The sequence below is a fragment of the Sceloporus undulatus genome, chromosome 7, assembly GCF_019175285.1.
Source record: "Sceloporus undulatus isolate JIND9_A2432 ecotype Alabama chromosome 7, SceUnd_v1.1, whole genome shotgun sequence".
Classification (NCBI taxonomy): Eukaryota; Metazoa; Chordata; class Lepidosauria; order Squamata; family Phrynosomatidae; genus Sceloporus; species Sceloporus undulatus.
The window spans coordinates 27,149,050-27,156,871 of NC_056528.1; the positions used below are offsets into that span (position 1 = coordinate 27,149,050).

At 45.2% G+C, this 7,822-nt stretch overlaps 1 protein-coding gene across 1 annotated transcript in view; it reads left to right on the top strand.

Moving 5' to 3' along the window:
- The window catches only part of LOC121937117 (HAUS augmin-like complex subunit 8), a 149,296-nt gene that overhangs the window by 140,597 nt on the left and 877 nt on the right, over window positions 1-7,822 (top strand). The gene's annotated exons all lie outside the window — the stretch shown is intronic.

Here is a 7,822-nt window from a genome sequence, read left to right on the forward strand (position 1 = left end):
CATTTATTGTTCTGTACCGTTATTTGCCATCATTTTGTCCGGGTGCCAGAATAAAAGAGTACAGAGCCCAAAGGGGATAAACAAGTCCAGCTGAGCCGGCCTTGCTCTCAGCCTGCATGCATGAATAGTTCTCATGCATGCATGCATGCACACTGGAGTGCCACATGGCGGGAAATAGGTGCATTGCAACCTCAGTTATTCGTCTATGCAATTAACCAGACCTTAAATAAAAGTTGCACTGAGATAGATGTGCCATTTGGCGTGAAAAGTTTGATCACCTCTCCATACACATCACTGGTGTACCTTCCTCACATGCAGAAGGCCCTGGGAGGACTGGGAAAGGCCACTGAAAGCCTGGAGAGAGAGGCTGCCTTGCAACAGTCATTTTGGGGCTTGGATATAGTAATAGGAATAGCATTTACATTTCTATACCACTTTAGTAGTGAACTCAGCACTCTCTAAGCCAGTGTTTCTCAACCTTCCTAATGCCACGACCTTTTAATACAGTTTAATATCTGTTTTCCAATGGTCATTCGACCCACAGGTGGAGAACCGCTGCTCTAAGCGGTTTAAAACATGTAAGCCAATTGCCTCCAACAAGCTGGATGCTCATTTAGTTTACACATTGTAAACTGCTTAAGGAGTGCTTAAGTGCACTGATCAGTGGTATAGAAATGTACTTGCTATTGCTTTTGCTATCATTTGACCGACCTCTGAAATGATGGAAGGCTGAATCAACCTTAGAGGCCCCTGGGATCGAACTCATAACCTTGTAGCTGCAGGACCAGCATTTAACCGCTGCATCACCAGGGCTTCTTCATAGCATCATAGAGTTGGAAGAGAGGATATGCAGTGTGTTGAACACAAAGGGTGTTGAACCATGGCTCCTCTTCATCCTAGAGCTGAACATAAATCAACATGAGGCAACAGTGTGATGCAGCAGCTAACAAAGCCAATGTGATTCTAGGCTACATCAGTAGTATAGTAGAATCATAGGACCTTATCACACTAGATAAATCCTGCTCAGAAATGGGATTTTAGAAGTAGGAAAAAAACACAAATACAGGAGGTTTTTCACACAACATTTCTGCAAAACAGAACGTTTTTGTCCCCGTTACGTTCGCTTTATTTTCATGTCATTTCTGTTTTGCCGAAACGTCGTGTGATTGAGGGTTTTTTTCCTGCTTTAAATTACTTTAAATCCTGTTTCTGAGCGGGATTCCTCTAGTGCAGGGGTAGGCAACCTGCGGCCCGTGGGCCGAATGCAGCCCGGCAAGGCCTTGGGACCGGCCCCAGCCCGGTCCTGCCGCTGATTGCCACCGGGGCCTTTGGCGTCTCACACGAGGGGCACGGTGGGGCAATTGTCTATAGAAGCCTCAGAAACATGCATTTATCTTAACATTTTTTTAAAAATCAGCAAATTTTTTCGCATGTCCTCCATTTTTTATTTAAAAAGTGTCCTCCATTTGAAAATTTTGTCCTACATTTGTCCCGGTTTATTTATTTATTTATTTATTTTTTAAAAAATTATTTAATTATTTATTTTTTGGCTTCGGCCCCCCAGTTGTCTGAGGGACAACAACCCGGCCCCTGGCTCAAAAGGGTTGCCTACCCCTGCTCTAGTGTGATAAGGTCCATAGACTTTATATATATTGACTTTATACAGTATATATCAGTGATGGCGAACCTATGGCACGCGTGCCAGAGGTGGCACTCAGAGCCCTCTCACACTCTCTCAGCCTCAGGGGAAGGCAATGGTAAACCTCCTCCGAGCAGATCTTGCCAAGAAAACCCCATGATACGTCTTTAGGGCCACCATAAGTTGGACTCGAAGGCGCACATGACGACGACAATAACCATGCAAGCAAAGCGATGCTCGAGATTTTACACGTGTGTTAGATAGCCAAACTGGGTCCAGAAAACGAAGAGGCACTAGGGATCATACGGTCTATTTAAAATATATCTTTATTCAAAAAACATTTAGAGACAAAACAGAACACGTGGTGCACGTGAGTTGTGCAATACGTTTCCCTTGAGACGCAAAGACAAAACAACAACAACCATACATATTACGCAACCTGATTGTCTTAACAAAAAGCGGGATATAAATATAAGTTTTGTTTATATTTATTATTAAACTTCTCGCCCAGCTTACACAACACACCTATCTAACCTACAATAAGACACCCACACCGCTATCCACATATAATATACTCCATAGTGACATTTTAAACCAATAAAACAACAGAACCATAGAATACATCTGTACAATTCTGACATTCGCCTAAAACACTCATTATTTCCTTGTTTGCATCTTTAGTTTTTCTAATAAAGATTATCTTTAAATATATGTGTGTGTGTGTGTGTGTGTGTGTGTGTGTGTATATATATATATATATATATATATACTAAGCATATACTTATTACTTTCTCTTCTTATGCTATACTGTACCTCTTTTATACTTTGGCTGGAGAAATAACCTGGTTTGGCACCGTTTTAACTGCCCTGGCTCTACTATTACTACTAAATAAAATAATAAATAAAATTTTTATTTTTATACCGCCCTTCCATAGATCAGGGCGGTTCACAGCAAATATCAATAAAACACAACATATACATTCAGGTTAAAACAATTACACAGCAGCAAAATAAAACAGAATAAAACCTCCGTTAGCCAGTCCTCTTTGCCACAGAAGAGGAAGGGAGGCCCACTGGACTTTGGTCGGGGAATGCCATCTGAAATAGAAAGGTTTTTAGGTCCTTTCTGAATTGGGCCAGGGAGGTGGCCGAGCGGAGCTCTGTGGGCAGCGTGTTCCAAAGGGCCGGGGCGGCGATGGAAAAAGTCTTCCTCGTGGTAGAGGTCAACCTAGCCCCTGGCACCCTAAGTAATTGCTGCCCAGATGTTCTGAGGGTGCGGGACGGAATGTACGGGGAGAGGCGGTCCTTCAGGTATCCTGGGCCCAAGCCATTTAGGGCTTTATAGGTCATCACCAACACCTTATATTGTGCCCGGAAGCGGATAGGCAGCCAATGCAGGTCTTTAAGCATCGGTGTAATATGGCTGGCCTTGGAAGTTCCAGTGACCAGCCTGGCTGCCATATTCTGTACCATTTGTAGCTTCCGGGTTTGGTATAAGGGTTGCCCCATGTAGAGTCCAATCTCGAGGTTACCAGAGCATGTACTACCGTTTCAAGGTCCCTCTGGGCCAGGTATTTCTAGTAGTTATTATTATTATTATCGTCATTATCATGATCATATTTTCTGCTACTCTTTCAGAGAATGAAGAAAAAGAAAAATGAAGGGGAAAAAAGTAATTGTTTCCCCTCAGGGCCTCATCCACACTGCAAGAATAACCCAGTTTGACACCACTTTAATTGCTCTGGCTCAATGCTATGGAGTTATGGGAAATGTAGCATTACTATTGCTTCTACTACTTATTATCATCATCATTATCATATTTTTGCTACTCTTTTACTGAATGAGGAAAAAGAAAAATGAAGAAAAAATTAATATTCCCCCTCAGGGCTGCATCCACACTGCAGAAATAAGCCAGTTTGACACCACTTTAACTGTTCTCTGGCTCATTGCTGTGGGATTATGAGAAATGTATCTTGTTTGAGCACCAGTGCTCTTCTGACAGAAAAATTAAATGTCATGCAAAAACTACACTTCCCAGAAGCCATTGAGGCAATGGCAGTTAAAAGGGGGCGCCAAACTTAACAGGGAAAGGGGAAAGAACGGGACGGGCCTCCCGTCCAACCAGAGACGAGGGCAGAACCGAGTGCCATTTTTGATTGGATAATCTCCTTTGTCCCGCCCTCCTCGGGTTGGGAGGGGTGGCTGTTTAAAAAAAAGTGCGGCCTCGTTGCAGGAAGCGAGAATGGCCCGCTCGCCTCTGATTCTTCATCCCGATTGGCGGAGAGAGGAAAACTATTCGCTCTCATTGGCTATCCCGCAAAGCAAGGGAAAGAATGTTGCCAGGAGAAACCATCCTGCTAACGTCTCTCTCTCTCAGCTGGGGACTGGACCGTATCCGAGGAAATAGGTAAGAGAGAGAGAGGGGCTGGGGATGAAGAGAGGGGCGTGGCTAAGGTTTTGTTGTTAGGCCGTCGCAAGGAGGAAAGGGCGTGTCCACACTTAAGATTAATAGGAGGAGAGGTGAGGGGGCGTGGCTTCGTGGTGAACATTACTGAGCGAAGTGGGAATGAGGGGGCGTGGCCGCGTGGTGAACAGAGAGGGAGGGGCGTGGCCTCGTGGTGAATATTACTGAGAAGGCAGAACGGCGGGGCGTGGCTTCGTGGTGAACATTACCGAGAGAAGGCAGAACGAGGGGGCGTGGCCTGCTGGTGGATATTATTGAGGGAAAGCGGGGCGGGGCCGCGTGGTGACGTCATCAGCAACGGCTAAGGAGAAGAAGAGGCCAGAGGGCTTCGGGTGCGCCGAGTTCGAGGCCGCCTTTCGCCCAAAGTGGGCTCTGAGGTAAGATTTGAAAGGCGAAGTCAGGTAAGCCTTCCTTGAGAATATATGTATTCCAGTTAATCCACATTGGAGAAATAACCTGGTTTGGCAGCGCTTTAACGTGTTGTTTGGCTCTTTGCTATGGAATTCTGGGCCCCACAACAAACTCCAACTCCCAGAATTCCATAGCAAAGAGCCAGACAACAAGTTAAAGCAGTGTGGACATATATAATTATTACATCCTGTCCTTAACTGCTGCTACCATTCCCAGAATTCCATAGCATGGAGCTGTGGCAATTAAAGTGGCATCAAACAAAGTGGCATCTTTGCAATCTCCATGCCATGAATCGCATTTGCTTTCGCCCTGTCATAATATGTGGGTCATTGCAATGGGCAAGTCACACTCTCTCAGCCTCAAGAGGATGGCAAGGGCCATCTGAAGGAACCTGCCAGTCAAACCCATGATAAGGTTTGCCTTAGGTTTGTATGAGTCGCAGGCACACAACAACAACAACAACAGCAACATGATTTATAACGATGCCATTGTATTTCATGGGACCTAAGCCTTTTGGACCAAGAACCAAGCCCCGCCGGATACCAAGGGCCCACTGTAATACCACATTGACTGTAGTAAAATGGTAGCAGAAGGCACTTCTGAATCTCCAGGTTGCCTAGACTGCTAGAACAATTTGACTTGGATTGCTGAATCCCTATGAATGTTGGAAAACAGGGGCGTCGAGGGCAAAGGTTTGGCGTCAACAGCTTCCTAGCCCTGCTTACGCACTGCTCCACAAGTTGAACATGAGTCAACAGTGTGATGCGGCAGCTAACAAGGCCAATGCGATTTTAGGCTGCACCAATAGAAGTATAGTGTCTAGATCAAGGGAAGTAATAGTGCCACTATATTCTGCTCTGGTCAGGCCCCACCTGAAATATTGCATCCAGTTCTGGGCACCACAATTCAAAAAGGACGTTGAGAAACTGGAGCCATGTGTCCAAAGGAGGGCAACTGAAATGGTGAAGGGTCTGGAAACCATGAAGCCCTATGAGGAAAGACTCATGGAGCTGGGGATGTTTAGCCTGGAGAAGAGAAGGTTACGAGGTGATATGATAGCCCTTTTTGAATACTTGAAGGGATGTCATATTGAGGGAGCAAGCTTGTTTTCTGCTGCTCCAGAGAACAGGACCTGGAGCAATGGAAGCAAGCTCCAGGAAAAGAGGTTCCGCCTCAACTTTAGGAGGAACTTCCTGACAGTAAGGGCTGTTCTAACAGTGGAAGATGCTCCCTCGGAGTGTAGTGGAGTCTCCTTCTTTGGAGGTCTTTAAACAGAGGCTGGATGACCATCTGTCAGGGATGCTTTGATCTGGATTTCCTGCATGGCAGGGGGTTGGACTGGATGGCCCTTGCGGTCTCTTCCAACTCTATGATTCTATATCTGTGTATGCATCCTAAGGGGCTGGAAGCTGCACCAAAGCCATGCTCCAGTCCTAAGGACTAGAGCACAGCTTTGGCACAGCTTCTGGCCTCTTAAGGTGCGTGTGTCATTGAAACAGCACACCTCCAAAGTGACCGGAAGCAGCTTTATTTTGGCCTGTCTGTTCGGGCCCATACATTGCCATTAACGTACCATATGTGGCACTTTACGGGTACAACAACCAGAGGTGAACCGTCTAAAGTGCTGGGGCAATTGGCTTACATAATGTAAACTGCTTAGAGAATGCTTAGTTCACTATGAAGTGGTATAGAAATGTAATGCTATTGCTATTGTTAACATAGAGGGAAGGACAGACGGACGGACGGACGGACGGACGGACGGAAGGAAGGAAGGAAGGGAGGGATAATAAAATTATACAGTATAGCATTGAGAGCCAGCATAGTGTAGTAGCTTGAGTGTTGGACTACAACTCTGGAGTCCAGAGTTCGAGTCCCACCTTTGCCATGAATCTCACTGGGTGACCTTAGGCAAGTCACACTCTCTCAGCCTCAGAGGAAGGCAATGACAAGCCTCCTCTGAACACACCTGGCAAATAAACCTTATGATAAATTCACCTCGGGGTCCCCCATAAGTCGGAAATGACTTGAGGGCACACAACAGAGTTATAAAAACACTATCTAGGTAAAATATCCCAAATGTAGTATAATATAAAACAGGTCATACAGGATTATAAAACATTAAAGACCCAAATGCTTTAGAAAACAAAGCAGTTCTTAATTGAGATTTTAAAATACAGTATTGCACAAAGGAGCAGGTTGCAAACATACAGGGAGGTTGTGAAAATGGATGGAGCTTAACCAAGGAATAGGGAATCTTTGGTTGGATGCGGAGCCTTGAATTCCTACAACGCAAATCTTGAAGAGGATGGTAAATAGAAATAAGGGGTGGAAGATAAGACGGAGGGAACTAGGTTGTGTAAGGCTTTAAATGTTAAAACAAGAAGCTTGCATTGAATCCTAGGAGGAATGGATAATGAAGAGATATCGAGAGTGGGGTAACATGATTATTATTGGTGTTGTTTATTTGTATATAGGGCCATAAAATTTCAAAAGGCCCTTTGCCCCCAATTGTTGTCTAAGATTGTCTGCCAGGTGACCTTGCTGCGTTTTTGGCTGCCATGGACCATTGTAGGTCCTGAGGAGGCTCCTCTGCCAAACAGAAAGCCTCTGGTTTATCTCCTGGTCCTATTCTATCTCTAAAATGGCCCCATTGAAAGGGGAAGGCAAGATTGCTGTTGGGAACCATTTTGAACGCCAAAACAATCAAAAGCACAATCTAGAAAAGCTGGCGCAGAGGAGCATGGCATGGAAGTGCAGACCTTGAAGTTCCTGTGTGGGACTAGCGCAGCCACAACCCCTGGCAGTAGTCCAGCCCTGTAGTACATCATGCTTCGTGCACTTCGTGGGCAAAGGGTTCTGGCTTCCAACTTTCACTCTGCAGTCAAGTTTTAACTTGTATGGTGTGGATTTTTAAGCCAAATTTGTTTTAGGTTTTGTAAGCTGCCTTGCGTCTGAGACTCGGGGGAAAGGCAGGATATAAAAAGCAGTTGCTTCTGCCTCCTTCTCAGTCAAACCTACCTTATAGGGTTGTCTTGAGGAGGAAATAATGAGGAACTCCCTTCTATTCCCAGGATGGGGATATATGGCTCTCCAAATTATGTTGGACTGTAATGTCCAACAAGCATTGTATTTGGCAGTGCTTCTAAGGCAGATGGGAGATGTTATCCCATACGACATTTTCAGTGTCACTTATTTTATACTCATATGCCCTCCATGTATATGAAGGAAACCTATATGGCCCATTATAAGGTAGCAGTTCTGCATTTGCACACACCCTGGTATTTGCATAGGACCACTGAAGCCCCCCC